The sequence below is a fragment of the Triturus cristatus genome, chromosome 1_1, assembly GCF_964204655.1.
Source record: "Triturus cristatus chromosome 1_1, aTriCri1.1, whole genome shotgun sequence".
Classification (NCBI taxonomy): domain Eukaryota; kingdom Metazoa; phylum Chordata; class Amphibia; order Caudata; family Salamandridae; genus Triturus; species Triturus cristatus.
In genome coordinates this window covers 1,290,527,439-1,290,549,232 of record NC_140579.1, presented here as the reverse complement: position 1 = coordinate 1,290,549,232, position 21,794 = coordinate 1,290,527,439, and the positions used below count along the sequence as shown (strand labels likewise).

At 47.5% G+C, this 21,794-nt stretch overlaps 1 long non-coding RNA gene across 1 annotated transcript in view; it reads right to left on the bottom strand.

Annotated features, from left to right (window-relative positions):
• LOC146871976 (uncharacterized) overlaps positions 1–21,794 on the bottom strand; it is a 522,926-nt gene that overhangs the window by 453,964 nt on the left and 47,168 nt on the right. The window lies entirely within an intron of this gene.

The following is a 21,794-nucleotide window of genomic DNA, read 5'->3' as shown; positions in this document are numbered from 1 at the left end:
GGCCCCTTCCCCTGAACTTTGTCTGTGCACAGGTCCTGACCCTCCCTTCTATCCTCCATCGTCCTTTGTGCATGCCCCTGCACCCTCCTTCTTGCCCATCATAGCCATTGTGCTGCCACTAACCCTCCCACTTGCCATGCATGGTCTTCTGTGCTGCCATGGCCCCTCCCACCTTCCCTGTGTGGTCAGTTAGCTGCCCCTGACCCCCTCCCACCTTCCCTCCATGGTCTGTGTGTATGCCATCACAGTCTCACTGTTGCTCTTCATGGTGTGTCTTGCTTCTAGTGCCCATCCTGCCTGACCTCCATGGCTATCTTGCTGCTCCTGCCCTGCCCCCTTGCCCCCAGCCCTCTGTTTCCATATGCAGACCCATATTCCCTACCTCCTTGCTTGTCTGTTCCATTGTAATGCCCCTGATCCGTCCCTCCTGCCCTTTATGGTCTGTTATGCTGCAGCTTTCTCTCCTGTCTGTCCATTATGGTCAGCTAGCTACCATTGCCTCTTGCCCCTCTGTTCTCTGTTGTCCATGTGCATGGTCCTGTCCCCTCCCTCTTGCTTTCTATGGATTGTTGTGCTGCACTCCCATCCTGCATGCCCTGTGTGGTATATTGTGCTGCTACAAACCCTGATGCCTACCCTGCAGGGTCAGTTTGGTGCACCTCTCCATGTCCCTCCTGTCCTCTGTTATCCAAGTCCATGTCCCTATCCCATTTCCTTCCATGATCCAATGTACCATACTTGCGAACATTTTGAACTTGGTAAGAGGGAGATTTTGAAAAAAACCTGGGGTATTGATTTTCCCCTTTGAGTTACATTGAAAAAGAGGAGATTGTAGACAGGAGACAGATCAAAAAAAGCCCATTTGAGCTTAAAAACATTGGACGTTTCCTGGCTGAATCGGGTCTGTTGGCATGTATGGTTGTACTACCATTGCCTCTTCCTTCTGCCCACAATGGTCTATTACATTGCCACAGCCTCTCTTGCAAGTCCTGTATTGTTGGTTTGTTGCCCCTGCCCCCCTTTCCACTGCCCTCCATAGTCTGTTGTGCTTCCACGGCCCTTCCTGCCTGCTCAGTGTGGTTAAATTGTTGCCTTTGCACCCTCCTACCTGCCTTCAATTTTCAGAGTCCGTGCCCCTGGCCTCTGCCTCTCAACAGTATCCTAATGAACAACTAGATTGCTAACATTCTATATTTATTACCAAAGTGTGGAACGCCTGACATCATCTTGATGTAATCAAAACTGTAATACCTAGAGCATTTCCTTTAGAAACTACATATATGAGAGGGTCTTATTGGCATCAAAATTATGGTTAGTGCTCTAAAAGACTAAAATAAGGACATATTTTCTGAGTTTTCAAATAGCGACAAAGCACTTTTAAATTATTTGTTATCTTTATGTTTTTTTACCCAGTTGACCACTTGATTAAATGTTGCACTTAGGGGAGAGGATGTGGTGTTACTTCCAGAACTGCAGACTTTGCAACTGGGGAACCAGGTTGAAGTTTCTGCTTCAGCTCGACATTCTGTGATTTTGGTCAAATCACTTAGTCTCCCCATGTCTACAACCAAAATGAATTTGTTCTTGTGTGATGTAACCAATGCTCATGTAAAGCACTCCAATACCTGACAAGTCTGCACTATATGACACTGCAAAAACACAAAATAATAAGTGTTTTGCACACTTCTGTCATTGGGCTATATTTGGGCTACATCTGGGTGATTTTGGGCTACATTTGGGCTCTTTTGTCTCCGGTGGCCATCTTGGGAGATTTATTTGTTATGAAGTTTCCTAATTTCCTCATGTACTGCAGTCTCCTCAGTAGGAAATGCTTTCAGTTTTTTACTTTGATTCCATCATGAAGCTATTCAGATATGTCACACATTTGCCATAAATTCTGAATGTTAGCACTCTAGTTGCTCATTAGATCACTGTAGTAAAACTACTGTTCACCATGGAAGTCTGCTCCTGGTATTAAAAGTGCATATTTCAGTCTGCATGTCAGAATATTTTAATGAAATAGAAGAGGATTTGAGAAGTCACTCAAAATGTGCCCTCATTTTCTTTCTTCAGCATTAATCATAATTTCTATGGCAAAATGAGCCCCCTCATTGTGTTCCTATTTAAATTAAATGTTTTAAGTGTTACCAGTTTATTCCAATCAAGATGGCTTCAGGTGTGCCATACTTTTGTCATAATGAAGACAGTAAGCGCTCTAGTTGTTTTTAAGAACATTCTGGGACATTCTGTCATTGGGCTATACTTGGGCTACATCTGGGTGATATTTGGGCTACATTTGGGCTCTTTTGTCTCTGGTGGCCATCTTGGGAGACTTATTTGTTATGAAGTTTCCTAATTTCCTCATTTACTGCAGTCTCCTCAGTAGGAAATACTTTCAGTTTTTTACTTTGATTCCATCAAGAAGGCATTCAGCTGTGTCACACATTTGCCATAAATTCAGAATGTTAGCACTCTTTTTGCTCATTAGATCACTGTAGTAAAGCTACTGCTCACCAGGGAAAACTGCTGCTGGTATTGAAAGTGCATGTTTCAGTCTGCATGTCAGAATTTTTTAATGAAATAGAAGAGGATTTGAGAAGTCACTCAAAATGTGCCCTAATTTTTCCTTCTGCAGCACTAATCATACTTTTTATGGAAAAATGAACCCCCTCATTTTGTTCCTTTTTAAATTAAATGTTTTAAGAGTTACCACTTTAATCCAAGCAAGATGGCTTCAGGTGTGCCATACGTTTATCATAAGTAGGACTGTTAGCGCTCTAGTAGTTCTTTGGAACACTCTGGGAAGCTGCAGTAGAACACAAAGGAATCAACTGACAGTCTCTGCCCTTGTTGGATGTACATGTTTTACTGAGAATGTCAGACTTCATTCTCACATGACTGAGAAAGATAATGTGAATTTACAGAAAATAAGCTCTCAGTTTAGCTTATAGATCACCTTCCAAACCTCTGTGGTAAAAGCATGAGAAAATATTTTTCTCTCAATCATGATATCCCAGCAGAAGGCTTTTTCACATGGTGAAATCACCTTAGAACATACCACAATTCCTAAAATGAGTATGGTACCATCAACAAATGATTTATAATGTAACTAAAGTCTCTTAAAACCTTCTATTAACTGCAATGCTTTTTAATGAGGTGTTATCATGTATATTGGTCCCAAGATGGCTGCCAACACTTCTTGGATGAAGTGCTGACAGCCAATCAGATCTCATGATGAGATGTGTGGTTAGGCTCCGCCCACATATATATATGCTTTTAAATGCTATTTTCTCAGGAAATACTGAACAGATTTACACCAGACCTGCAAAAGGCACTTCCTTGACCTTATGGCTACCTCTCTGCCAAATTTCAAGTAATTCTGTTCAGCCGTTCGGGCTGTAGCTGTGTCTAAAGGTCCTATGGAAAAATGCATGGGGAAAACGCGTTTTGGGACCCCCCTTTTTTCTCGGCCCCTGCTTGACAAATCACCCCGAGACTTTCAGGGTAGGAGCTGAACGGAGCGCCCCATTAGTTTTGAAAATTTCGCGAGGATTCGTCAACCGGCGCCAAAGTTATTCAAAATAGAATTTTGAGATTTCCTATGGAAACTAGGTTGTAACTATAACTATCTACTGGCGACCGCCAGTAGATTATATATATATATATATATATATATATATATCAGTCAAGTTTTAGCTATAGTTTATATATCAGTCAAGTTTTAGCTATAGTTTATATATATATATATATATATATATATATATACACACACTATAGCTAAAACATGACTATTACAATTATATAAACAGTACATCAAAGGCTAATACTTAGAAGTTCAAAAATACCATTGGCATGCTATTTAATTTTAAAAAAACTTTGATTAGAGGGGACCTTTTGTAAAAACAAACAAAGAACATATATATATATATACACACACACACACACTAAATGCATAGATAAAATACACATCTATTCAGATTAATATCTTATGCATATAACTTAAAGAAATATACTAAGGTATACATATAACAAAACTTAAAAATATACTTTAGCTAAACACCATCTGTTGGTAATTCCTTAGTAGTATTATCATCAAAGGAAAAGTTGCTTAGTATTTTGTTTATCTACACATCTAGAAAGTAAATAGTCAGGAAAGCTCAATAAATTTAGATGTATATAAATATATATATAACAAACAAATTACCTATATATTTATATATAATGCATACAATATAAATAGAGCACTAAAATACAGCATAAATATAACACTAAAATACAGTTATACCATACTTAATTTTTTTTCAACAGTTTGATTAAAAAATTATTTCTGTGTTACGATAAATATAATGGAAATACTGCAAGCGGCTTATCATCAAGGGCATACCAAATTTTCCGCTACTTCGAGAGGTAAACAATGTTTGCCAAACAGCACATTTGCAATCATACACAACTACTACAAAGCTGCAAATACATGGACTATAGAAGATTTACATTCCATTATGGACTTGGGGGATGCTTTATATATAGATATGCATTCTATTAATAAAGAACACCTTAAGCATCCTGATGATTTACCAAATTATATACAACACAAATATCTATTCAATTAAGCTTAAAGAACCTTCTTATGGGGACATACTAAAACATTTTGACCCAGCTTCCCCAAATATGAAAACAGTATTAAGAGCTGCACTAAATTTACATTCCGGAGTTTTGCTATGCATGGATATGTATGTTATATCCATTATACGCAATACAAATTCATACTTTGTATTTGACTCACATAGCCGCGATAACACCGGAATGCCTCACCCAAATGGAACATGTATTAGTATACAAATATCGTTTGAAGAACATATAGAGTACATTACAAATCTTGCACATAGTCTAAAGCGGCCAAATACAAATTGCGTACCATATGAATTAACTCCTATAGATATAAGTACAATTAAAAAAGATTCACTACATAAGGCAATGCTCATAACAGAACAAAATAGAAGTTCCATACCAATAAAACATATTTATGTGCATTCTACTGGAGCATGTATAGATTTTTTCACACACAAATTGCAAACTCGCATAGAAACTGAAAACAATTTAATTCGGAAATGAAAGACAAGCACTCTCTTTAAATACAGAACAGCCATCAGCATCATTAGCTAATACTCATCGTACTAGAAAAAATCCAAATACACTTTTAACTCCAACAGCTACACCTACAAAACTGTCTACAACTAACAGCAATAGCATAGATACAACACAATATACTAGTGCCTCATAATATACTACTACTACATATGCAAGTATAGTTAAAAATACACTTAAGCGCAAGACAGAATTCAAAATTAGTAATAGCATAAACATAAATGTACAAGAACTGACAGCCTCAACAAGTGATTTACATACCAACACACATACACATAGTTCCTATCATACAAACATATCTAATACTGAAAGTAATACAATAATAGTTTCACAAAGTACCACCAATGGCATATTGTCCAAAAGGCAAAATACCATCGAGAATACCAACATAGCCACACATTTTTTAGCACAAACACAACAAGAAATAAATGTATTAAATCACAAACACAAACAGCAAAAAAAAAAAATTGGAAAAACATCAAAATATGCACAATCTCTACCAAATAGTATATTTGCTATTCTACAGCACTACTGTAAACCAGCATATACTTGGGATAGTCTAGATTTACATTCTATTATGGATCTCGGAGATGCTTTATATATTGAAATGCACTCTGTTAATAACGAAAATTGTATGCAGCCACAATATTTACCAAATTACATAGACCACAATAACATTATATATTCAATTAAGCTCAAAAAATGCTTTAGAATCGAGATAACAAAAGAAGCAGAAATTAAAAATACCAAATTTATAACAACATTCACTTCTGCAATTAATTTACAAACTGGTGTATTTATCTGTATGAATACATATACTATTTCGGTATTCAAAACTATCCATGCATACTTTATATTTAATTCAAATAGCCAAGATGGGAAAGTAATACCTCATCCTAATGGGACATGTATTGCTATAGAATTCGACTCTATTAATCTACTTATAGAATACATCATAAAGTTAGCTGATAAAGACAAGCTAACAAATTCACTGACTTAACTCCAGTGAAAATTAACACAATTCCCAAATTGTCACTTAAGGGAACACAAAGAAACCATAGCAAAAAAAGAATGAATACTATAAAAAAAACATACATGTCCATACTACAAACATAGCTCAAAATGCATTAACACATATCCCACCAACAAACTTACAAGTAGGACATACAATTATAGAAACACTAAACAGCAATAGCCAAACACATAAAGAGCTTTCCACAACCACCAGTAATATTGGTTCTAACATAACTATTAGCAATACCAATGTACTAACAAACACATTTACACCTGATGCTGAATTTCAAAATCAAACAACTAGAATAGAAGTCCAACAAAATAACAGTAACAGAAAAAGAAAGCATACACAAGAACCAGAAAATTCACTTAACACTGATACAAATATAGCATCATCGACAACAAATACCATAATTAGTAGTTTTCTTGCACAAATTACATATGGCCCAGAGTATGCTTGCACTATTTGCAATCAATTATGGCATAAACAAAGTTTACAAAAAACACACAATATAAAAAAACAGGCAAAATTCATCGAATGTAACATTAGCAAATATCAAACAGAAGATATATGCAAAACATGGTACACATATATTTCTAAGGACAAAATACCACCTTGTTCTTTCTATAATGGGATGACATTTCCTGATATCCCACCAGAATTACACTTGCATAATTTAGAAGAAAGATTAGTATCACCAAGAATACCTTTTTTACAAATTAGAACATTACCACGTGGGTTCCACAAATCTCTCTCAGGTGCAGTAGTTAACGTCCCTGCGGATGTTATGACAACTGTTACTGTTTTACCAAGGCAAATTAATGATAACATGACAATTCCCATAAAATTAAAAAGAAAATTAAGTTATAAATCCTATACCCATTTCGAAAATGTTAGACCAAATAAAGTAAAACGTGCAGCTCTATATTTAGCAACTAATAGCAGTATGTTCCAAGAATATGAAGTCACTATTAATCCGGATTGGGAATATACACCAGCAAATATACCACCTTGTAATGACACTTCTGATACAAACAATACATCAGATTCCTCAGACAACATTGCAGCAGGGAATTTAGATACTATGTTAACTAATGAAACTATAACTACAGAAAACATTAATATTATAAATTTAGCACCTCCTGAAATAACACGCCAAGAGGTCTATATGAAGACAAAGATTCTGAATATTTAGCTTTCCGTACAATATTTTGTGGGAAGCGAAGGCCAACAAATAAAGAAAGGCATGTACCAATACATTACAGTACAATCTGTCAATGGGAATTAAGAAGTAATGATCTAAGAGTAGCAAAGTCTATAACAAATGTTTTCTTTAAATTGAAAAAGTTGCACATTAAACAAATACAGAATAACATATACATCTCACTTAGAAAATACTTTAACAATGGGAACATTATTACGGCAAAAGACATAAAACAAAAATTAGACCGCATTTTACAATTTAATGAGGGATACAAAATACTAAAAACTATACGTAGCTCGCCACCATATTGGAAGCAATGCAAAAAAGACCATTTGCTATGATTAGACAATTAGGAATACGAACATTTTTTTTAAACTTTATCAGCAGCAGAAACTAAATGGTATCATTTAATTAACATATTATTGCGTAGTGAAAAAAAAAAGAATGTACAAAAGAAGAATACAAAAATATGTCATGGGAAACAAAATGCACATTAATACAACAAAATCCTATTACATGTGCAAGAAATTTTGACTTCCAAGTTAGAAAATTATTTAATTGTATTTTACTACATGAAAGTAACCCAATTGGCAAGATTATAGATTACTTTTATAGAGTTGAATTCCAACAACGAGGATCACCACATATACATGCAATAATATGGATTGAGAATGCTCCACAATATGAAACTTCAGAACTCAATGCAGTTATTACTTTTATATATAAATATGTGACATGTGCAAAAACACAAGATCCAAATATAGAGTCTTTATTACCCCTCCAAAGGCACGGGCATACAAAAAATTGCCGTATCAAACATGAAAGAACCTGCAAATACCAGTACCCAAAATATCCAATGCCAGAAACTTTTATACTAGAACCATTAACACTAGACAAAACTGATCAAGAGCTCCTTCAGCAAATTGAGTTAATACACCTGACTATGAACACACAAGACTTCCCAAATGATTCTTTTAGTCAGGTTTTAGATTCTATGCAACTAGATATAAGACAATGGTGCCGATTACGATCCGGTAAAAAAATTGCCCGTACGACTCGTATCCGGTCTTTTTACCGTACGAATCGTACAAGTGCCGTACAAACTGCCAATTACGATTCGCATGGGAAAAAGACCATACGAATCGCATTGGGAATAATTCCCCACACGTCCTCGGGTCGGAAAATGTGTCCGACACGTCCCCGGACGATTTACCGTACAAATGTGAAAAGTGAAGTCCGACCGCGGAATCACGATCCATCCTGTGCGTCTGATGTTACAACCGTATGGAAAAAACACCGTCTGCACCGAACACCCATAGCAACCATGGAGACATGTGCCCGCATACGCGCCGACCCCCCCCCCCGCCCCCGTACGTTCGAGTCGTACCCCCCCGTGTATGTACACCCGTGTACGTGTCGTACCCCCCGTGTATGTACACCCGTGTACGTGTCGTACCCCCGTGTATGTACACCCGTGTACGTGTCGTACCCCCCGTGTATGTACACCCGTGTACGTTCGAGTCGTACCACCACCCGTGTATGTACACCCGTGTACGTGTCGTACCCCCCCGTGTATGTACACCCGTGTACGTTCGAGTCGTACCCCCACACGTGTATGTACACCCGTGTACGTGTCGTACCCCCCGTGTATGTACACCCGTGTACGTTTGAGTCGTACCCCCACCCGTGTATGTACGGTGCGGACCCCCCCCAGCCCCCGTATGTACGCGCCGGCCCCCCCAGCCCCCGTACGTTCGAGTCGTACCCCCCGTGTATGTACACCCGTGTACGTTCGAGTCGTACCCCCACCCGTGTATGTACACCCATGTACGTTCGAGTCATACCCCCACCCGTGTATGTACACCCGTGTATGTGTCGTACCCCCGTGTATGTACACCCGTGTACGTTCGAGTCGTACCCCCACCCGTGTGTGTACGACCCGTACCCTCACCCGCGTACGTATGGAGCGTACCCCCCACCCCAACAGTGTAAGTACGACCCGTACCCTCACCCGCGTACGTATGGAGCGTACCCCCACCCCAACAGTGTAAGTACGACCCGTACCCTCACCCGCGTACGTATGGAGCGTACCCCCCACCCCAACCGTGTATGTACGACCCGTACCCTCACCCGTGTATGTATGGAGCGTACCCCCACCCCAACCGTGTATGTATGGACCGTACCCTCACCCGCGTACGTATGGAGCGTACCCCCACCCCAACCGTGTATGTACGGACCGTACCCCCACCCCAACCTTGTATGTACGACGCGTACCCCCATCCGCGTATGCATGGAGCGTACCCCCACCCCAAAATTCTAAGTACGGAGCGCACCCCAGGCCCCAACATCACCCGTGTATGTACACCCGTGTACGTTCGAGTCGTACCCCCACCCGTGTATGTACACCCATGTACGTTCGAGTCATACCCCCACCCGTGTATGTACACCCGTGTATGTGTCGTACCCCCGTGTATGTACACCCGTGTACGTTCGAGTCGTACCCCCACCCGTGTGTGTACGACCCGTACCCTCACCCGCGTACGTATGGAGCGTACCCCCCACCCCAACAGTGTAAGTACGACCCGTACCCTCACCCGCGTACGTATGGAGCGTACCCCCCACCCCAACAGTGTAAGTACGACCCGTACCCTCACCCGCGTACGTATGGAGCGTACCCCCCACCCCAACCGTGTATGTACGACCCGTACCCTCACCCGTGTATGTATGGAGCGTACCCCCACCCCAACCGTGTATGTACGGACCGTACCCTCACCCGCGTACGTATGGAGCGTACCCCCACCCCAACCGTGTATGTACGGACCGTACCCCCACCCCAACCTTGTATGTACGACGCGTACCCCCATCCGCGTATGCATGGAGCGTACCCCCACCCCAAAATTCTAAGTACGGAGCGCACCCCAGGCCCCAACATCACCACCTTCACACAACATCGCGCATGTACGAGTCGTACCAAGCCAGACACAAGGACAGCACTGTACAACAAAATGGCCCATGTACACACCGTACACACGCTAAAAACGCACGTACACAACCAGGACAAAGCAAAACAACACAAGAATACACCATTCGAATGGCACAAAGCCACAAAACATGTCCAACAACCACAAAAACAACACATTCACTGACCTGCAACTGCCAAAATCCAAAACAGAGGCCCAAAACACAACCACTCCTTATAACACACCCACCCAAACTTCAAAGACAGCCACACCCACCAATGGACCAATAAAAAGGGCCCACACACACAAACCATGAGCCTTTGCAACAGACTCACTGCTGCCAGACCCCACAGACAACCTACAGCACCATACTAAAACCTTTACTACACCTTACACTTGCACACCTTCACAAACACCCCCTCATCACATTCACACACACACCTGCACAACCCCACCCACAACCATCCACACCCCCCCCCCCACCATCCACACCCACACCCCTCACCATGCCCACTAACAAGAATCCAAAGTTCACTAGCCGAGAGTTGGAGGTCCTTGTCGATGAAATCCTCAGAGTTGAGCCACACCTCTTTGGAACATTGGTCAGACAGACCAGCATTTCAGAAAAAACAGCCATGTGGCAGACGATCGTCGATGCTGTGAATGCTGTTGCGGACACCAGAAGGACCAGGCATGAATGCCAAGCCAGGTGGTACGATCTGCGGAGGAGGGTCCGAGCCAAAATGACCGACGAACACAACCAGGCCAACGTCACTGGAGGAGGGCCGCCCCTCAGACGCGTAGAATACCATCCCTGGGAGGAGAGGGTGATGGCCATACTGCCGGTGGTGGCAGTGGACGGATTAGAAGGACTCCGAGACCCGGGTGAGTACACAAACAACTCACCTCACATGGGGGGAACGTCATCTACAACCAAACTCACAAACAGGCACGCAACCACCCCAAGCTATCGCATGACTCAACCACACTCCATGAACACGCACATGCCACTGGCGCCACCATGCCCCATGCACCCAGCTGGACAATGTCAAGTCACAGGCCACAGAAAACACCAACACATGACACTGTAAGCCGGATGGCGGGAGTGGGGGCCCCAAAAATCACATAGTGCAAATCAGAAGCAGACAACAATGCCCCCTGCCCATATGGCCTAGGTCACAGCCAGACAAACAGTGTGTCCCCACACAGGAAAGACTTGCCAGCAAATGGCGGACGCCTTGCATCAACACATGGGGGTGACGGCACGTTCTTGCACATGACAGCAGCTAATGAACAGCCAACACTGTGAAAGAGTGGCAGCACACACCACCACAGCAGCAGTGCAGACACAGACACTACACCCAATGTGTGCCTGGAGATCAGAAACAAACTCACATCAACAATCCAAGGGCCATTCAAAGATCTGCTAACAGTGTGTGCCCAGGAAGCTGGGCTGAGGTGACAGAGGGTGACACACAGAGGGAGGGAGAGGGGGACAGAGAGGGAGGGAGACACAGGGAGACGGACAGAGGGAGGAGGCTGACACACAGAGGGAGGGAGAGGGGGACAGAGAGGGAGGGAGACACAGGGAGACGGACAGAGGGAGGAGGCTGACACACAGAGGGAGGGAGAGGGGGACAGAGAGGGAGGGAGACACAGGGAGACGGACAGAGGGAGGAGGCTGACACACAGAGGGAGGGAGAGGGGGACAGAGAGGGAGGGAGACACAGGGAGACGGACAGAGGGAGGAGGCTGACACACAGAGGGAGGGAGAGGGGGACAGAGAGGGAGCGAGAAAGGGACACACAGGGAGAGCAAATCAGCCTTGTGGTGTGTGGGAATGTCTGCTCGTCAGCAGGTGGACTGCGTGCATGTAGACAAGGGTGGCCAGTGCCAGAACCCCCCCTCTTCTCCATGGCAAAACACAGGGCCATGTCACAACCAGTGCACGAGCACAACGACAGCTACCTGCATCATATAAGTGTGTGGAACAACTCCATGTGCCCACGTACAGTGCTACACGGAAGGCGCCAATACATGGCTCGCCACACCTGCCCACTCCACTGCTGACTGCAGTCACAATTGACGCAGCAAGTAAGACTGTGCCACACATAGGTAAAGTCGCAAAAGCTGTGGCCAAGGGACATACCCATGCACAAGTGCACTGTGAGTGGAATGCAAGACATATCCAAATTCCCAGAGGAAATGTGCCAACTTTGAAACCAATGAAACATGGATGTTGCATGGAACAAAATTAACATTGTCTCTCTCACACACAGGTCAACGTCGTGGATCACCCCCCAACACTGGGGGGGAAGACTCACAGGACCCGGCTCGGCGGGATGACGGAGCCACCGGCAGCGACGACTCTCACCACTCTGTGGACGAACCCGACCCCGACCAACCTGGCCCCTCTGGTGTCCAACGACCTGCAGCACCTGGGCCAACCACCACCCCCACTCCTGCCACATCCCAGGAGACACCCAGGATCCCTGCCCCACCACCACAATGCAGCCAGGCTGGCCAGGAGGGACACGGTGTCCCGGGCACCCAGGAGGAGGCAGGCGACAACGCCAATGCCACCCCTCAGGGGTCCCGGAGACCCGATGTGCCCACAAGGGCAGGCCAGGTGCAAGTGGGCAGGGGTGGTGGGAGTGGAGGACGGCGGAGGCGCGAGCCTGACCGGTTGGCTGGGGAACCGGTATATTCCCATGTCCGAAACATCCTGGACACATACCGGCAGGACACCACGGGCATGGCCCAGGTTGTGTCCATCCTCGAGGAGATCAAGACCCAGCAGGCCCAGCAACATGCGGAGCAACATGCCTGTCTACTGAGACACCAACGGCGGATGGAGGACAGACAGGCTGAGCTCGTGACGGTGTTCACAGGAATTCACAGTACACTCCGTCGGATGGCCGACAACATGGGCAACCCTCCCTGTGCCATCAGGCGTAGAACATCACCACCCACAGGGAGGGATCAGGAGGAGGAGGAGGAGACATCCGACGGAGCATCCCAAACATCGTCACGGCCTGCTTCTGAGGGTCCCCGCAGGAGGGCGGGTCGTCCACGGAAAAGACCGTGAGGGTCGGCGCAACAGCACCATCTCCCAGGACACCTGGCCTGGCACCTGGCCCACTGGAGCAACAGCAGCACAGCAGCAAAAGACATTCTCTGCCACATGGACTTGCTGGTCACTGTCTGACCAATGTTGACAAAGACTGTGGCATGGACTCTGAGGATTTCAAATGGCAAGGACACCAACTCCCCTAGTGAACTTTGGATTCCACACACCCGGAAAGCCCCTCATGTCAAACCCCCCACCCCCTACCCCAACCAAAATAAAAAGTCACACCATAAAGAGAAGATGCCTACTGATTGCATTATTACCTTACATGTGTCTTGTAAAGTCTAACCATGCCTGAGTTCTCATTTGACTTCAACCATCCACACCCTGGGGCCTGAGTCTGGCACAGGACACACATGGGTCACATTGTATTAGGCAAGACAGACATGGAGCACCATACACACCCGTGATGGGCCCAACCAGCTGAGGGGGTGGCCGCACAACCGTGCCGACAGACATATTGAGTACAGCGACAGCCATGCGCAGAGGTCAGGGATCATGTGGAGTGTCCTGTGGGGCACCCAGGTATGTGTGGACAGGTGGCAGAACCATGTCCTGCAAGCTTGAGTCAGGTGGATGCAGAGAATGGTGGCCTGGCCAACGATGGATGCATGGGGATGGCACATGTCTCAATACCCACACAGTCATGGACATCATGCACAATACACAGTCTAATCCCACACAAACAGCTTGCATCTTGCTACTCTACACATAGACACATAGCCACTATCACGGAAAACCATGCCAAACATGCCGGATGCACCGTGGCAACACACCAGCATTGACTGAGAAGAGGCACCTTGGAGGCATAGGGACACCTTTATTAGTCATGTATTCGGGATTGCAGAGGCAACTCGGAGTACACATGAACGGGTCATGTGGAGTAACATGTGGGTCCAACACTGGCACCCCCCTTCTGCAGCACAAATGCGTGATAGCCATGGAACTGGCACACAAGTGTCGGCTAACAGCTAAACACCCCCTGCTGCTCACGGAGAGACTGCCATACACCATTGATCCGCTGATGTGGAAGTCCCACACCATGTCAAGCCAATGCAAACCGTATGTGTCCGAGGGCAGTGTAACACACATTGATGCCATCATCACATTCCACAATCCCATCACTGATGACTGTCAACAAGTCTGACCATCTATTCAGGTGTACCCAGCTGCATGTCATGTGTACCATGGTGATGCGACATGTCTGCAGAGGAACCAAACATCAACAGGGGCAGTGTGCATACATCGTAAACAACTGCCACACCCAATACACCCCTGATGCATCCCTTACCCTAAGGAGACTTCCAAACTTGTCCGTGCGTGTAACGCTGAGTCAGCACACGATGACGTGTCCATGAGGAATAGCAGTGCCACAACAATGCAACCAGCAGACGGCATGCGCAAGTACCTGGGGAATAGAGACACACAAGAAGTCACCCACAAAAAGCACAGCCACTTGCATGTGCATGTACTCGACACATGTAAGGATGACAACATGCCAGGTCACAATTATGACTGGGGAAATACACATCACTGGCACCATCACACAAGTGACACATCCACACACACCTCTGACTCACGTGGCATACATGCAGATGGACACACACATCGCAACACATGCCACACGGGGACCAATGCGTGCACACACAGACACTGGTACTCACCACTAAGCAAAGAAGTCGCGTATGAGCCGAGTCCGGATGTCCTCTTGCGGAACCACATCCTCCACATCACTAGCCCCATTGCCAAGACCTTCGTCCTCCACGGGTGGATGGTCCTGATCATCTTGATCCAGGATGAGTGGCACAGCTTTCTCAACTGCCATGTTGTGCAGCATGCAGCAGACCATGAAGATTTTGCAGACCTTCGCCGGGGCATATGGGAGGGCGCCGCCGGTCTTGTGGAGGCATCGGAATCGGCTCTTCAGGAGGCCAAATGTCCTCTCTATCACTCGCCTTGTCCGGCTATGGGCGGTGTTGTAGCGGAGCTGGGCCGGCGTGATGGGGTTGCGGAGAGGTGTGATCAGCCATGGCATGTTGGGATATCCAGCGTCCCCTACATGGAAACCACATGGACATAAGTAGGACAGGAGAAACGTCGTGCTGGAAGTCTACGCAAAATACAGGACAGACAGAGTGTACCCACCAACAACACATGCTCGTTCGTTGCGCAGCTGCGTCATCATTTCAGGCACCCTGCTACGCCTCATGATGTAGGCTTCGTGTGCTGATCCTGGAAAACGAGCACAGACATGTGAAATCACCATGTTGGACAGACACACCACAAGGGCATTGATGGAGTGGTAGTGCTTGCGATTCCTGTACGCTACCTCCTGTGCCTGTGGTGGTACCAAAGCCACATGTGTCCCATCTATGGACCCAATGACATGGGGCATCCCTCCCAGGGCATAGAATCCACGCTTGACACCAGTCAGCATTTCAGGGGTTGGGAAATGGATGAACTCATCCAGGTGAAGCAACATGGCCTCTAAGAAATCATGCAGCACACGGCAGAACATGCTCTGGGACATGCCACCAACATGAGCTATGGTATTTTGAAAGGTACCCGTGGCAAGAAAATGTAGGGCTGCCATTACCTTCAGCTTGGGTGTCAGTGCCGTAGGATACCTGTGCAGCGGTTGCAGGTGTGGTGCCAGCCTCGCCGTCAACTCCAGAATCAACGGTTGGGGGAAGCGGTAGCACCGGATACAGTCATTCTCCCGCATGTCAGCCAAGTCCGGAATTGCTCGGGGAAGAGGCGGCGCTCTGCAGTAATTTGGAAGTGACAAGGAAGAGTGAGTGCACTACAACAACAATTTGGTGCTGAGCACATGTTAATCTGTCAATACACATATGCGACATACGGAGTCAGGTATGTGCCACATGCCCTGGACACGTATGGCTGGCAGGTGACACTCCTACCAAGACCCAGCTACACACGGAGATTGTGAACCTCCACATGCCATGGCATGGGATTAGCTGTGTCCCAGTGTAAGTGAACAGCCAGACGCAACACAGGAGTGACATACATCCACACATCAGCAGAAGTAGGATGTCGATTGCAGAGACTGGTAGCGGAACACTAGAGCCACAGGTCACATGACATTACACTAGGACAGCCCACACACCTTGCCATGAAGGTGTACATGTGATGACTCACCACACATTCATAGAGAGGATGCAGACATGTCCTTGTTACGCTACTCCGTGTCCCATGCATACATACGCACCTCACATCCGATACCACATGTGGCCTGGTGTGCGGGACAGTGTGCCATGTCCATCTACACACAGACACATGTTGGTTGCTGCAACAGCTGATGCTTTTGAGGGAGCTCCAACATCAACCTAATGGGAACCCCCCACACATACATGACATAGTCACATCGTGCACCGTTTGTAGTGACATGTCAGGTGTGGTAACCCCTGTACCGGGCCTCAGGGGACACTTGCGTGTGTTGGTGTCCGTGCCATGCCAGTGACGCTCATCCCAAGTGTGCAGTACGACATGCACACATGTCAAAGGAGTTAAGGGCATGCCTGGCACACATTGCACCGTCACACATAACATCTGTACACATCTCATCATACATCTGGTGCCTTCTCCACTCAGGAGTAATGTGCCACATCACAGCCGTTCACACCTGTGCCCCACACATGTAGTACTGCCCAGACAATGCCTTGATGTCCATCCATGGACAAGTATGTCAGCCCTATTCCTTCCTGTGTGCTGCCTGTCACCACTGTGATGTGTGAAAGGCACCGTACTTTCGCTAAGAGCGCCTGTGTACGTTCCCTATCACTATGGGAGTGCTGCCGTATGTGTACCCATAGTGATAGTGAGCGTACGCACGCGTGTACGGTCCGTCTCACTATGGGTGTTCTCGCGTATGCGTACTCATAGTGATAGTGAGCGTACAGGCGTGTGTACGGTCCGTACCACTATGAGTACGCATACCCGAGAACACCCATAGTGATAGTGAGCGTACAGGCGTGTGTACGGTCCGTACCACTATGAGTACGCAAACGCGAGAACACCCATAGTGATAGTGAGCGTACAGGCGTGTGTACGGTCCGTCTCACTATGGGTGTTCTCGCGTATGCGTACTCATAGTGATAGTGAGCGTACAGGCGTGTGTACGGTCCGTCTCACTATGGGTGTTCTCGCGTATGCGTACTCATAGTGATAGTGAGCGTACAGGCGTGTGTACGGTCCGTACCACTATGAGTACGCATACGCGAGAACACCCAGGTGCACAGCAGTAGTCAGTTTGAATGAATCTACTTTGTTGCAATGTGCTTCTGGAGTTGACATCATGCTGAAGAAAAAAACACAATAAGAACCCACTGACTGTGCTAGGTTTGAAGGGATTGGAGGAAACATAGGATGCAAATGTGAGTGACCAATCACTCTGTACTCCTGTGCATGAAACAGGCCAGCAAGGCAGATATAAGGCTGCCAGGTCCCATGAGGGAGCACTTGCCTGCACATCTTTGTATTCGACGACCCAGCTGCTGCTACTGATTCCCTGGAACCATGTCAAGGTCTGTGGAGAGGTCACAGCCTTTCACCCTGGAGGAGAACCTGGCTTTGCTGGATGTGATCCTCCCACAGTACCCCCTGCTGTATGGGCGACCAGGGTATCAGGTGAGTGCAGAGTCCACTAGCACAGACTGTGTCCCTTTTTTGTGAGTGTGACTTCTGCCATTGTGTCCAGGTGTGACACACATGTTATGTACTGTAGGGGGGGGTCCCAGGGGGGGGAATGCCTGATGTCTCCCAGCCAGAGCATGCTGTGGTGCATGTCTGCCGTCCTCACTAGCATTGTGTTTACTGTGACAATCACTGCATGGTGCATGCCACATTCTGCCTGTCTTGTCCTCCTGGGAATGTAGCCTCTACAGTCCTCATGTGATTATGTGGTCAGCCCAGTGTGACAGGTGCCTGTACCCACAGATGTGTGTTAGTTCTGTGTACCTGTGCTGAGAGTGTCCACATGATGTGTTCGTACCCTGGACATCGGTGTGTGTGTAAGTCCCCTGTCATGTGGGTGGGTGCATATGTGGAGTGTAGCACCCAGGCTGCATGAGGGATGGATATACCCTGCCCATGTGATGTGAGCAGGGAGCAGTGCTGTGTGTCTGACGTGCAGAGCCAGCCCCACACCTGTGAGCCCCCCCCGTCTAGTGGCACATGTGCAGAGTGAGGTTTGTCGCTGCATTTGGCAATGGCAGGTGAATGTCCTGTGCCTGTGTGTGTCTGTGTACTCTGCTGCGGTAGCGTCAGTGGCCTGTGGCATGTGACTGCTTAGAGGTGCTGCACATTATCCTGGTGTAGCTTGTGATGCACAGTGTGAGCCTGGATCATTGATTGTGTAGTTGCCCTCATTCCACCTGTGTACTTTCAATGGCACGTACTGCTTTTGCCCTTCCCCAGAGGATCATGTCCCTATGACAAAGGTGCAATGCGTTGGATGCATACTATGCCTTGTTGTAAACAGCAAATTTGTTCTAATATGTCTCTCTGTGACATGTGCCTGGTGTATTGATGTGTATTATTTGGACAGGCGCACCTTGGGTATTTGGCGTCCAATCTTGCATTTATGCAGCCCCTGTGTATTTCACCCAGACTAAGAGATGTAAGTGCCACCTGTGTCTCAACAAATTGTCTCATGTAGGGGGTGGTTGGTGCGGGCCAAGCCTACATGTCAAAACCAGAATTCTCCTTGCTAGGTCTGGCCAGTGTGTGATGTTTGTCTGGACATACACTCGAGGTGCAGTGAGCCAGTCATGGTGGGCATGTTTTCAGTATTACCTATGCAGCATGTGCCTCAAGTTGATGGATATGGTCCCTCCTCATCCCTATTTTCGGCAACGCTGTGTGGTGCAGATGCAGTGCTGGATTGTCCCCAGGGCCTGGCTCGTATGTCAAACTCCATTTCATGTCATTTGCTATTGTGTCATGCTCTCCATGGATTTTCATTGGCATGGTGGGTCAACCAACTGTGTGTTGCATGCCCTACATCTGTACCTTGTTTTGTAGATGTTACTGATCTTTCTTTGCAGGCTATGCACTGTAACCTATGTAGATTGGACTCATGTGACATATGTATACAGGTGTGTGATTAATTGCTGTCTCTTCACCTTGCCCACAGCATCGTCGGGGGACACGGAGGGAGACATGAGCACAGACGGAGCGGAGGGACCGAGCACCAGTGCCAGCGTTGACATCGTGGCTGGCACATTGAGTGGTACAGAGGCGGAGGAGAGTGAGGCCGAGGACCTGTCCACTGGCACGACAGAATATGAAGCTGACGGGTCCGAGGATGATCTCTCCGAGTGGGCGGAGGCTGCACCAGCAGCTGACAGCGGCACAACATCGCACCCCGCCCCCTCCATTGCCATCAGCCGCCTCCCACTTGCTCGTGTCCCTTCCCAGCGTGCCCGGTCACCACATGTCTCCTTCCTGCCAGGCACCGCACCCCCTGCCCCTGTCTCCACTGCTGCCGCCAATGCCGAGTCTGTGGACATCCAGCGGCAGTTGCAGGTTGGTCAGGCTGCGATCCTTAATGTCCTCCATGGCCACAGCCAAGTGCTGCACAACATGGAGGCATACTTGGAGGGCATTTTTTCATCGCAGGCTGACCAACGCAACTTGCTGAGGTCCATAGACTCGACACTGACTGCAGCAGTGGGTCTCCTGCAGCACTACGTCCCACCCCCTACCCCTGCCCCATCCACTGTTCCTACTCCCATGCCTGTCCTACGGACACCCAGACGTCAGCATGCACCCACCACAACAGACACAGGCACCACACCAGCAGGGAAGGTCATACGAACACCTCCTGGCACGCACACACAGGGTGAAGTAGGCACACCCACTGGGTCGGGGGGCAAACGTAAGTCACGCAGCCAGAGTGGGAGTCCGCATTCCACCCAATCCACTCCCTCCAAATCCCCTCCCCTTAGCTCTCCTGGCCACATATCCGGCAAGGACTCCTTCATGGCCGCTCTGTCCCTGAGCCCCACTGTGACACCACCCCGTAAGCGGTCAAGGGAGTCCCCGGTCAGGGTGGTTGAGTCCACCCCCCTGTCCACACCCTCCCCCAGTGTCGCTGCGACCCATCCCTCCGCCCCCCCCCTCCTTGGGGCCTGTGGTTCCTTCGGGTGCAGGGGAGACGCTGGAGGATCTTGCTAAGGTGTGCAGCGACATCCTGGCCTCTGCCTTTGGCCCTGCCCCACCCCCTGTGGTGGAGTCCTCCATCCCTGCACCCACGACGCCTACCCTTCGCCCTCATGTCCCTGCGGTGCCTGGTCCTTCCCCTCCACATGATGCCCTCCCCGCTGTGGAAGACGAAGGAGTCTGACTGTGCAGGCAAGCTAGGGGACACGCGTCCCACTGTGTCCCCCATCCAGCTGTGACTCATGGACTGCCCTATGGGCTTTGTAAATATTGAACTTGATCCACACACACATTATTTGGAAATGCTGAATAAAGCCTTTTTTTTCCTTAGAACACTACTGCTTTTGTGGTGTTGCTGTTGGTGGGGCTGCTACATGATTTTGGGTGGTGATCATGTGTTGGGTGTGTGGGAAATGTAGTAGTGTGCTGGTCATAGGGGGGACCCTGGTATCTGTGTGCCATCACAAGGTGTTAGCTAGGTTTCTCTGTTCATGTAAGCAGTTACTGCATGGTGAAATTGTCCCAAGGTGTATTCCTTCCTCTGTGTACCCTGACATCTTCCCTGCAGGGTGTTCCCAATATTTAGCGCTGAGCTGTGTGTACATTAGCTGGGTGTGTGACGGACCCCTTCAACTTTGGCCATGCATGCAGAGCGATGTCTCCACCTGCATCATTCGTGGCATCCTTGGTGATCACTGTACTTGTGTATGTAGTCTGTTGACATGACTTCATGTGGACATGTTCCCTTTTAGGCTGTATGCATGTGTGTACTCCCAGCCTCGCACACATGTGTTACATGTACTGCAGGGTCTTTGTGCACCTGACTGACAATTGTGGCAATTGGATCTGTGGGTACTCCACCTTTATTTTTTTCCATGGGCAATGCTGGGGGCCTCTGCACCCACCCCTCCTGTGTCTGGGCACTGCTGGGAGGACTCTGCACCCACCCCTCCTGTCTCTGGGCACTGCTGGGAGGACTCTGCACCCACCCCTCCTGTCTCTGGGCACTGCTGGGAGTGATAGGCACACACCCCTCCTGTGTCTGGGCACTGCTGGGAGGACTCTGCACACACCCCTCCTGTCTCTGGGCACTGCTGGGAGGACTCTGCACCCACCCCTCCTGTCTCTGGGCACTGCTGGGAGTGATAGGCACACACC